Source organism: Sciurus vulgaris, assembly GCF_902686455.1.
Source record: "Sciurus vulgaris genome assembly, chromosome: X".
Lineage (NCBI taxonomy): Eukaryota > Metazoa > Chordata > Mammalia > Rodentia > Sciuridae > Sciurus > Sciurus vulgaris.
In genome coordinates, this window is record NC_136471.1 from 64,138,874 (window position 1) to 64,150,784 (window position 11,911).

The 11,911-nt window shown below is 39.6% G+C and overlaps 1 pseudogene across 1 annotated transcript; it reads right to left on the reverse strand.

Annotated features, from left to right (window-relative positions):
* Positions 1-6,691: 6,691 nt before the first annotated feature.
* Positions 6,692-9,351, reverse strand: LOC306651565 (eukaryotic translation initiation factor 3 subunit J-like; annotated as a pseudogene). Its single transcript has 3 exons — positions 8,995-9,351; positions 7,255-7,686; positions 6,692-7,112 (listed from the first exon to the last, which is right to left on the reverse strand). The product of its transcript is annotated as a eukaryotic translation initiation factor 3 subunit J-like (transcript).
* Positions 9,352-11,911: the final 2,560 nt, after the last annotated feature.

Consider the following 11,911-nt stretch of genomic DNA (forward strand, 5'->3'; position numbering starts at 1 on the left):
GACATTAAATACAATCACATCCTGATTTGTTATTTTATGAAAATGATATCATATAACTGTGTTGCCTATAGTTGGCTAACATAGGAATTCAGAAAGAATAAAGCTCCCAGACCTTCAAAGTTAAGGACCAAATAGTGGTATGAGAGGACCCTAAAGAACAGAAAAAAAAATGACCCCGAATTGCTAGAAGGTCTCTCTTTTTATATATTCTTTTGGCAGTGAACAGCTGGTGAAAGACAAACATGATTACAAACCTGGCTTATTTGGCTTTTAAAAGTTAAAAAATTGAATTTGAACACCTTTGGAGGAATTTGTATTCTCAATCCCAAAGTCCCTGTGATGGCATTGCATTTATACAGTGCCATTCATGCATTTATTTTTCCTACATGGCCCATAAAAATATTTCAGTGTGCTAATCTCTAATCTAAAAAATGCCTTGTCTTCTAATTGCTTCAAGTAGATTAGTTGGATCTCAACAAACCTTTTAAGGTAGGTTAGAGTCCCCTACATTGCAAGCTTAACCATTATGTTTGCTACATCTGAACAGGAAACAATGAAACCACACATTTTAGGTAGTAACTGCAACCCTTTAAGATACTTAGGTAGCTTACATTTTTTATTTGTTAAAAGTGTGCCAAGAATTCAAATCACAAACCTATGATAGTGGCTCAATGATGCCACAGGTGTTATCAGTGATATCAATTTTATTTTTTCCCCATTTGAGGACCCATTCTGGGTCCTGTACAACTGAACTATGTCCCAGCTCTTTTTTACTGTATTTAATTTTCTTTATTTTGAGACAGGGCCTTTCTAAGTTGCCAAGGCTGGCCTCAAAACATGTGATCCTCCTGCCTCAGCCACCTCCGGAGTAGCTGGGATTACAGGCATGCACCACTGAGACAAACTAGCAACATTGATTTTAAAAGTTTTAAAACATGGACTTTTTATAACTTGGAAAAATACTTCTATGTGTAGTTATTGTTTGACTGGGATATCTTGCACCTGTTCTCCTTTATTAATTTGGTCTACAATACCATGCTTTACATATAGCAGCAGCAACTTTTGCAGTTTAACTTCTTTTTTGTTTGTTTTTTTGTACCAGGGATTGAACCCAGGGGTGCTAATCCACTAAGCCACATCCCCTGCCTCCCCCTCTTTTTTGTTTATACTTAGGGACAGGGTCTCACTGAGTTGCTTAGGGACTTGTTAAATTGCTGAGGCTGTTCTTCTGCCTAAGCCTCCTGAGCCACTGGGATTATAGGCATGCACCACCACATCCAGCTCAGCTTCACTTCTTGGGAAAGCACTGTGATATTGTCTTTTCTACCTAATTTAACCCACATTTCTTTTCTCCTCAAACCTGGGATTATCCTATTATAAAGTAAAGGAGGGGTAGAATTTAGAAAATTTTCTCCTAAAACAAATTTTATGTAACATTCGTATTTTAACTCTGAAATATTTAATTGTAAAGTAAGTATGTTATTCTTTATGGACCACAGTCTCTGTTGCAAATAATCAACTCTTCCATTGTAATATGCTACTGTATGTGTATAGCTGAGTTCCTATGAAACAAAAATCAAAAAGCCAGTGGTGGGAAGCTGATATGACCAAAAGTGCTACTTTTCTAACACTGAATAATCTCATACTGTCTCATGTAAATTTGAAGGGGGCTCATTTCAGTGAACTGTTTTCTAACATTCCAGAGTTTCAAATATGCATAGATGACAAATTTGTGCTATTATACCTAGTACTTAGATTCCTAACTCTTAATTGGGTGTCAAAATCAGTATTCTGTTTTTAAACTTGTTTCATTTCATCACTGAAACATCTCTCAAAATCTCCTAATTAAGAAAAGTAGGTTTTCATCCTGAGATTACTTTTGACCCCCATTAGTATACAACTGTGTAACATGAAATGTTATGTTTCAACTGTCACTGTAATGATGACCAAGAAAACTTAATGAGACTTCCACAAATGATTCATCTGACCCAGAAATAAGAAAAATAAAAGCATGGAAAAATTTTCAATACTTGAAGAAAATCTTTATTTCTCTAAATAAATTTGTGGAAGTGGAGCCATCTAGTGTAAGTCATTATCACAATTTTTGCATATCTGGAAAAGGAAAATTTGTTAAACACCAGTTGTTAATTCTCCTAGTCAAGAAAGAACAAAAGCCCAGATATTCAGTCATCTGGGGGTTATATATATCCTGAGGTCATTAGCACTATGTGATTTTCCTTTCATATCCACTCTTCCCTGTGTAGTTGAACCCATAGAAGCCATTATTATTTCAGTCTTTTTTGTGGTTTCTTTCCTGAAATTTGGAACATGGCTTGCCAGGTGGCCTTGTCTCCAGGCCTGTTTCTTGGCAATTCATATCTTGGAAAAGAAAATTCCTAAAATTAGGCAGTTTATAAATCTTGTTTTAATTGTGCCAATTAAAAGGGAAAAATGTGTTATAAAGGGAACAATGTGTCTAGGACACCAGTTATAATATGAACCACATATTTGTATTAAGTTATTCCTTGATGCTACAGGGTCAGAAAGTATAAGAAGGTATGATGGAGAATGAGTGGAATGATAATGCCTTATGAATTGAGGCCCGAAACTTGTAAGGAACAGACTGAGACAGCATAAGGCCAATATGTGACTGCCCTTGGGGGCTAAAGTACATTTTCCAGAAAATTAAATTTGAATTTCAGATAAACAATACATATTTTTCATTATACTTATGTCCCAAATATGGCATGATGTATTTGTACCAAAATTTACATGTTGTTTGTTTGAAATTTGTACCTCATATCATTATTTGGTATATATTTATGATGTGTAATTTTATGTGCTAATTTTGCTATATTTCAGAGTGCCCAGTATTTGGTTAAACATAATTTCCGGGTGTGAGGGTGTTCTGAGTGAGATTAGCATTAGCATCAGTGGGCTCTATAAAAGAATTTTCCTTTCAGAGTAAGCAGGCATCATCCAATCTACTGAGGACCTATATAGAAAAAGGCATCATCCAATCTACTGAAGACCTATATAGAACAAGACAGGGGAAGGGAAATCTAATCAAAACCCCTTCTTCCTAACTGCTTGATCTGAGAGGTTGGCCTTCTGTCCTTAGACTTAGTTTTATACCATTGGCTTTTTGGTTTTCAGGCCCTGAGACTTGGACAGGAGCTATAGTACAGAAAACTGTAAATCTCTAGCTTGAAGCTGGAAGATCATGGAACTTCCCAGCCTCCATAATCACATAGGAAAATTGGTAATGTTTGACCTCTGTTGGCTTAATCTTGAGGAAAGGATTCAAAAGCATAAATAGGTTAGAATTTCAGACAAATTTATCATTAAAAGCTTTTGCCCGAACTGGAAGGCTCCAAAAGACACAACTTTCATGAATTTTTTGAGAAATAAATTTGTAATGGGAGCCATAGCATTCTTGTTACTGATCTTCTCTTCAAGCCAGTCATTACAGTGGAAACCTCAGTCGTTGAATTGAAAAATCTAAGAACAATGGAAGAATTTGCTTATGGAAGATCATTTTTTGGTCCACATTTGAATCAACCAACCAAATCAACTACTAAAGCACTTTCTTTGTTGTACTGGGGATTGAACCCACGGCCTTGTATATACTAGGGAAACAGTCTACCAACTGAGCTATATACCCAGTCCCCCTAAAGCCCTTTCTAAATCATCAATCTGCAGCATCAAGTATAGAATTTCTGCTTAGCGAGTTCATATCAATAAATTTAGCCTGATTCAACATTATGTTTTTTCTGCCATTTTCCCCCAACTTTACCATCCTTTCCCTCATGTGTTCCTAGATTTCTAATCACATCAATTAGAAAATACAAGAAATTCTTCTGGAGTTTCATCCACTTTTCACAGGTCACACTTTGAACCTAACCTTTTGTGGCTTCTAGACTCGAGTCTAGTTATAGGTATAGAAGAAAAGAAAGGTGTTAAAGTCCTGAGGAGAACCATTATTATCTAACCTGATGACTGTCTCATGGAAGGCCATTAACATTTCCTCAGGAAATTTAGGGTTAAATTCCTCAGAGGGAAGTGAATAGGTTGATAGTACTTTGAGTCAAGGAAATGCCACTATCCTTGGGATGCGCCTGCCATTGTGGGTGGGGAGGACAATTCTGATGGATGTGGGGAAACTAATTCCACCAGGAGCAGGGAGATATTTTCCATTCACAAAGAAAGTCAACATAAATGAGGGGCTCAATGTTTTTGGTTTCAAGTTTTTCTCACAGCCCTCATTACAACTTATAGTGTTCTATTCTTTCCCAACCAATTTCTTCAATTTAGTGGTAGATACTCTATGAGGCTAGGAGTTCAAGTTGTGATATAAGTCAACCAAACACAAAATGAGGTTATTTATTGACTTTTAAGCCACTTGAACCCTGTAGTCCTGGCTAAAGGAAATGAGGGTCTCCTTCAGACCATATCTAGATGTTCTTCTGTCATTTATGTGGTGCTTGAGTTGGGAATTAAAATACTTCTGCTCATTCTTTCCATTTTCTCCAGTAACACTGAGAAAAAAAAAACTAAGTTATGATATGCCTTAATTTTCCAAAAATGTTTGAAAGTATCATATGCTGAGTCACTTACTCCTTGGTTCTTAGAAGGGATTGATTAGAAGTACCCAATGCAGGTATTTTGCATATCTCTATAAATAGTTCATGCCATGAACTATTAGTGTTCTCTTTACTACTGAGAAAAGTGTCATTAACACTTTTAAATCTAATCAAAACCAATTCCAGAAACCCCAGAAGCAATTTGGAACATTTATCCTTAATTGCTTTTCCTATAGGACCACAGTAGAATCACTGCTAGTAGCAAGATCTGTATTAATATGGATTCTCCAGAGAAACAGAACTCTCTTTCTCTCTCATATATGTGTGTGTGTGTGTGCGTGCATGTGCATGCAGGCATGTGTATGTGCATAGATAGATTCAAATTTATAGATATATAAGTTCATATATTTCATATAATATATATGCAGTTATATGTGTAATTATGGAGGATGAGAGTTATCATGATTTGTTATCTGTAAGCTGTAGGAACAGGAAATCAACACTGTATGTCCATGTTATGTCAAAGATCAAAGAACCATAAGTGCTGATGTCTGAAGGCAGGAGAAGATGGATGATCTAGCTCAAACAGAAGCAAATTTTCCCTCCCTCTGCATTTTGGATCCATTCAGGACCTCATTGGGTCAAATGATTCCAACCTACATTGATGAAGGTATTCTTCTTTACTCTGTTGATTCAAATGATGATCTCTGACAATCGCTTCTCAAAGCACCCTTATAGACTATAACTAGAAACATTTTTACCAGCTACTGGGCTTTTCTTGACCCAGTTATTTTGACACATAAAATTAAACATCATACCTGTGCTTTTTATTTTATTTTTTTTTACAGGACACTTAACGACTGAGCCCCAGCCCCAGCCCTTTTATATTTTGAGACAAGGTCTCACTAAGTTGCTTAAGACCTTGCTAAGTTGCTCAGGCTGGCTTTGAATTTATAATCTTCCTTTCTTAGCCTCCCAAGTCACAGGATAACTTGTGCTTTTTATATCATATCTAAAAGAAACCATTTTGAAATTTAATTCCATGAAGCTTTTTCTCTATATGTTTAATAAAAATTTTAATACTTTTAGTGCTTACATTGAATTTTTAGTCAATCGAGGCTATTTTTATGTAAGGATTAAGATATACATTTAATTTCATTCTTTTCAATGTAAACATCTAATTTTACCAGCACTACTCTTTGAAAAGATTGTGCTTTCCCATTACATACACTTAGAACCCATATAAAAAAAATCATGTTTCCATATAAGTGAAGTTTTATTTGTGGACTTTCATTTATTGTATTGCCCTATATGGCTGCATTTAGGCTAGTACCACGTTCTTTTCATTACAGTAGTTTTATGGTAAGTTTTTTTATAGTCCTCACAATAGATATTTTATAAGTTAGTTGCTTTACAAAACATTGCAGATGTCATAATTGTTAACATAACAATTTACCAAACTGTAGTTAACCTGTGCAGTTCGCTGAACATGGAAATGCCAAAATCCTGTTAAAGGAAAGGAAATGCCAAAATTCTGTTAAATTTGTTCCATTGAAGTCTAGGAGAACAGACTGCTGTTTCTCAGACACTTGAATCAAATCCAATAAAAAGAGAGATTCCCTCTCTGTCTGAAGCACTTTATCAGTAGAAATAGTTTGATAAATAAGAGATTCCACAACTTGTATTGCAAAAATGGAGAAGTTTACCTTCTTCAGCTTCAAAGTTGGAGGGTTTTGGCCATTTAATTTTTAAGTATTGCACTAAAACTTTTCAGCTGTAGTATCTTCAGTCTGAGGTAAGCAGTCTTCTACACAATGCATTTTTAACATCCTCACACTCAATTTTAAGACAAAGCAATTTTAATACTAGTTGCACACCACATGCCCTTGCTGCAAACTGCTTTTCTTGACAAGTTATGAAGTAGTTCAAGGAGGTGTGGTTAAGGCTGTATTACTGAATGGTGCTGATAAATACTACATAATTTTTTGTCAAGTTGCAACCTTTGTTTCCAATTTGTGATTGTTGCTATGGAATTAACTAGCAATGCTGACAACACTATTAGTTTTTTTTAAATAAATTACGATTTAGTAGCAATTGAAGTTCCCCAATTTTAACCCCTTGGCAGCAAGATCCAAGTTCCCTCATTTGCACATTAGCATAAGTGTCAAGGAGTAAAATAACCAACACAAAAGATACTGCACTTCTGATTGTAGCATTTGGCAGAACTGAAAGGAAAGGAAGTTGTGCTACATGTTGAAGGGATTGTGGACAACAGAAAGAAGACACCAGTCAAAGATAATATGTCACATGAAGTCTTTATAGTCTTGTGCATAGCCTCCATCATAACCACCATAATCTGCCAAGATCATTCTTTCATGGTGGCCTTTAACCCCCGTCCAGGAACCACACCTTTCTTCTTTTTGGCTTTGCTTTGCTTGTCTTGCTTCTGTTTTTCACTGCAAAGCACTGTCAATGAATTGGCAATCTTTTTCAAGTCATTAATTTCCAATGAAATACACACATCTTGAACTAAGGCTTCCAAAAAAACTGGCATAATACAGTGACTTTTCACATTGTGTAATTTTATCTTTTAGTCACTTTTCAGACTCTGTGAAATCATCTCTTGAAGATAGGTTCATAGCATCTATTCCATAAATTGTATTGTTAACACCAAAAGTTTCTTTTGCTAATTCAAGATCTGACTCTTCCTGTAATTTCTTAAGCAACAGTTTCTCTGCTAATTGTTCTGGAATTAGTACTTTATGTTTTCAGGTTCTTCTAACCACTTTTCAATTTCTTCTTGCCTGTTCTTCTGTTTCTGTTATTTCTCTTTTATCTTCTCTGCTATCTTTTCCTTTTTTGAAATTTTTATTTCTAATTATACTTCTGCTTCCTCTCTTTTTTTCCATCACTATCATCATCCCAGTTATCCTTGACATCCTCATGTCCTCATCTCACCTTCCCAACAGTCCGTGCCTGCAGTGCCACTGCCCCCCACCCTCTGCACCCAGTCTTCCATGGAGAACGTGTCTGTGTCCCATGAATCAGAGTACTCCCACCCCACTGCCACTGCCTCCATCTGGAGCCAGGTGTGAGCGTGTGTCTATGGTAAGTTTAGAAGTCAGAAACTTAACACCTCCAGCTTTGTTCTTGCTCAAAACTGATTTTTCTATTCTGGGTCTTTTGAATGGTTATGAATTTTGTTATTTCTCCATAAAAGAATCATTGGGATTTGGATAGGAATCTCCTAATTTGAGGATTGCTTTAGATATTATTGATAGCTTTACGATATTTGATTTCCAATTCCATGTGCATGAATATCTTTTCATTTATCGTGTCTCACATAATTCCATTCAAAAATATTTATAGTCTTTAGCATATAAATGATTCACCCACTTGGCTAAATTCATCCCCAAGTATTTTACTTATTTGATGGTATGGCAAATATAACAACTTTCCTAAACATCTTTCCTTGTTGTTCATCATTAATGTATAGAGATTACACTGTTTTTTGGGTGATTTGTGTCCTATAACTTTGCTATATTTGTGCATTAGTTATACCAGTTATTTGTATTGGGAAGTTTTAGGGATTTCTACATATAAGATCATGTGGTCTTTTTCACACAAAGGCAATCTTAGTAAAAAGTAAGATTCCAATTTGGGCAGCTTTTATTTTAATTATTTATTATTTTTGTTTTGCATAATTGCTTTGGTTAGGACTTCCAGTACTGTTTTTATTCATTTGGTTTGTTTTTTCTCTGATGGGATTCAAACTCAGGGCTTTGAACATATAGGGAAGAACTTTACCACTGAATTATATTCTAGCTTTCCAATACTATGCTGAATAGAATCAAGCAGTCATGTCCTGCTTTTGATCTCAGAACTTAGAAAGCTTTCAGTATTTCACTATTGAGTGTAATCTTTTGTGTGCCTTTTTCACATATGGCCATCTGTTTCTTTCTTTTTTAGATTTTGTTTTTTTACAGATGGGAAAATACATTTGCAAGTCATACATCCAATAAGGGGTTAACATTCAAAATACACAGGAACTCAAACAGCCGACAGAAAGATACACAGACTTGTTTAAGTCAGGTGTTACACCTCTAATCCCAGCACCTCAGGAGGCTGTGGCAGGAGAATCACAAATTCAAGGTTGGGCTGGACAACTTAGTGAGACTGTGTTTCAAAAACAAATAGGGCTGGGGAGATAGCTCAGTTGGTAAAGTGCTTGCCTTCCAAGCATAGGGTCCTGGGTTCGATCCCCAGCACCGAAAGACAGTTCTGAGGATGTAGCTCAGTGATAGAATGCCCTTGGGTTCAGTCCCCAGCCCCATAAATACATACATACATATCTTGATTTTTAAAATGAGCAAAACACCAGAATAGGTATTTCCCAAAAGAAGACACAAACGACAAACAGGGTTGGGCAAAAATGCTCCATGTCACAAGTTGCAGGGAAATGTAACACAGAGCCACAGTGGACTATCACCAGGCTCCAGTCCAGAAGGCCATTGCCAAAGAGGCAGAAAGCACGTGCCCATGAGAACGTGTAGCACAGGAACTTCGACATTATTCTTCGCCTGCTGTTTGCCATGCTGAGATGGAACCCAGGGCGCTGGGGAGGAGCTCTGCCCCTGACCAGCGCCCAGGCACCAATGTATGTGTTTGAAATGACGACGCTCCAGCAATGGGGGTGGACGGGCACAGCCACACAGGGACTGCAGCGCAGACCCTCCAACCTGCTCAGAAGACGTTGAGAACTCTCCATGAGGAGCCTCAAAGACGTCCTCACTCTTTGATGTAGATTCCACCTCTACACACACTGCCCGAGGAAGCAGACGCCATCAAAAACTCTGGGTGAAGCCATTTAAATGCTGCCCACCTTGGGACAGAGCTGGGGCGTCCAGGGGATGGGCACCTTCGGATGGAGAAGCACATGTCTGACAGGAGCATTGGCCACACCTCGGTCAGGCAGGCAGGCAGCACTGGGGACAAGGAGGCGGCATTTAGGGTGGACCCTAAGGAGTAAGGGCCGTTTTCCAGGCAGCAGTGGAGGGAAGACATCTCCAGACCCGTCTGGAGGTGACTCGGAGGACTGTGTGCGTCTGGAAGGGCGGGCCGAAGCGCTGAAGGACTTTAACATCCCCCACCCCGGGACCAAGGTGAGGAAGTGGAGGGCAGACAGTTTAGAAAGCACGGAACCTCGTACATGGGAAGCTCGCTGGCAGCCACCTCACCAGCTTGCTGAAGGCCCTATCGCCATCGTATGAGTGGACTGGCCATCCGGTCCCCCATACACACGGGCGGTGGATGCTTTACAGAGAGGTCGCTGCAGTCTTCAGTACAGGACAGCATCACACCTTCAGGATCAACCAGTGTAGATGCCTCAAAATGAGGCAGCAGGCCTCGCTGGGCTTCCTTCTCCTCATGCACTCAGCATGTTCCTGGATGAATCCAGACTGGAGGTGGGGGGAATTCTGTGAGGTCGTCTTTACACAATCTGGTGTCCCTGTGTGCAGAAGGTGACCTGGGGGAAGGACTCAAAGGCGGGGCAGCTCTGGCCTCACCTGTGGGGCAGCGACTAAGGCTTTTCTCCTCCCGGGCCTCAGGGTGCTTGCCCTGCAAATGGTGAGAGGCTGAACACACAGGCAGACGGGGGCGGGAGGGCTGGACCCCAGAGTCAGCATGCAGACTGACAGGTGAGCTAAAACGGGCTCCTGGGGAGAAAGCCGTAGTAAGTGGAGACCTCGAGAGCCAGGCAAGTTAAACAGAACCCTGGAGCTTGCTGGGAAGAGTTCAGGCGTCACTCTCCTGAGGAACTCCACAGGCACCCACAAGTGACCAGTGTTGTGCTGCTTTAGCAAAGAACAGCATTCTGACCTCCAAGAACAGGCTGCGGCCATGGGACTCCATCTCCAAGAACGTTCCTAACCATATTCCAAGCTAGCAAAATCTAACAACGGCTCATCTGCTCAGGATTCCACCTCACCCCCTGAAAATCACCGAGGTAATCATGTAACAGTGTCCATGCTGTGCTTTGAATCAGCCCTTGCTGCTCCACCACTGAGACTTATGTTTAAAATGGACACGTTTCTTTCTCTTCCTCTCTCCCTGCTCCTCCCTAGTCTCTCCCCTCCCTAATCTCAGGGGAAACAGGATCACCTTTCTTCCCCATCCTAGGCAGAGTTATCTGTCCCTGAGCACACACCCACCACAGGAAGAAGTGATCCAGAATTTGGGGATGGCATCAGAAGGTCTCAGAAATGACTATCTCCCAAATTCACAAGTGAATCACAGCTCCAGCTGAGAACACGTGGAATGTAGTCCCTGAGTCACCTCTTTAAAAGCCCCGCCCCCCCACTTCTGCTGAGGGGCAGAATCACAGCCTATGGGACGGGAGTCCCCTGAGTTTCTCCTTAGCCAGCAAAGCAATAAACCTTTTTCCTTTTTCTCAACCGTGTCCTGTTCTTGGATTGGCACGGGGGACCAGGACTGCGTTTTTGAAACAGAGAACTCAAACCTGGGCACGTCCCTGTCCTCTCCTCTGAGAAGCAGGGTCACCGGTCCCTCCTCAGGGTCCTTTGCTGTCCTTACATGAGTCTCTTGCCTGTGTCTCGCTTTCGACTTGTTCCTGTGTAATAGTTGAGGTCCCTCTCTTAAGGCCTCTTTAGATCCCCTCCGTTTACAAGATGACTTTAAGCACAAGAATCTGAACTCCAACTGCTGCCAAAGCAGCCTCCTCAGACCTTACGTTATCCGAGGAGAAATAACGACTTTCAGGAAATGTGACTTCCACAAATCCCCTCCTTGGGGACCTTGGTGGCCCGAAAGAGGAGAAAAGGGCTCTCACACCATGTAGAGTAACGCTTTTGCAAACGTTCTTCTTGCCCTTCTCTTCAGAGCACGTCTCTGCTGTAGAAAACCACTTGGTTTCTCGTAAGTCGCTTGCCTTTGTCGCCTTTCCTGCTCGGTCTGGACCCAGGTCTTTGCCCATTCAGCAAGGCAGCTACTCCTCCAACTCAGATTTTTTTTAACCATGAAAATTTGTTGAATTTTATCAAATGATATTTCTGTATTTATTGAAATGATTATATCATATAAAATTTAAATTCTTAATGTAACTCATTGCATTGATTACTGTACATGGACTGCAATGTAGATACCTAAATAATAATTTAAAATCTGTTGACCCCCAGTCCATTGGGGAAATATAGAAAGTACTACTAATCAACTTTTATAGTTCTCATTTTTTTTCCAGGACAAATAAGGAAACCATTCTCTTTTACTTCTTTCCAGTTACTGATGGGTGTCATGTTACTGGTTATATT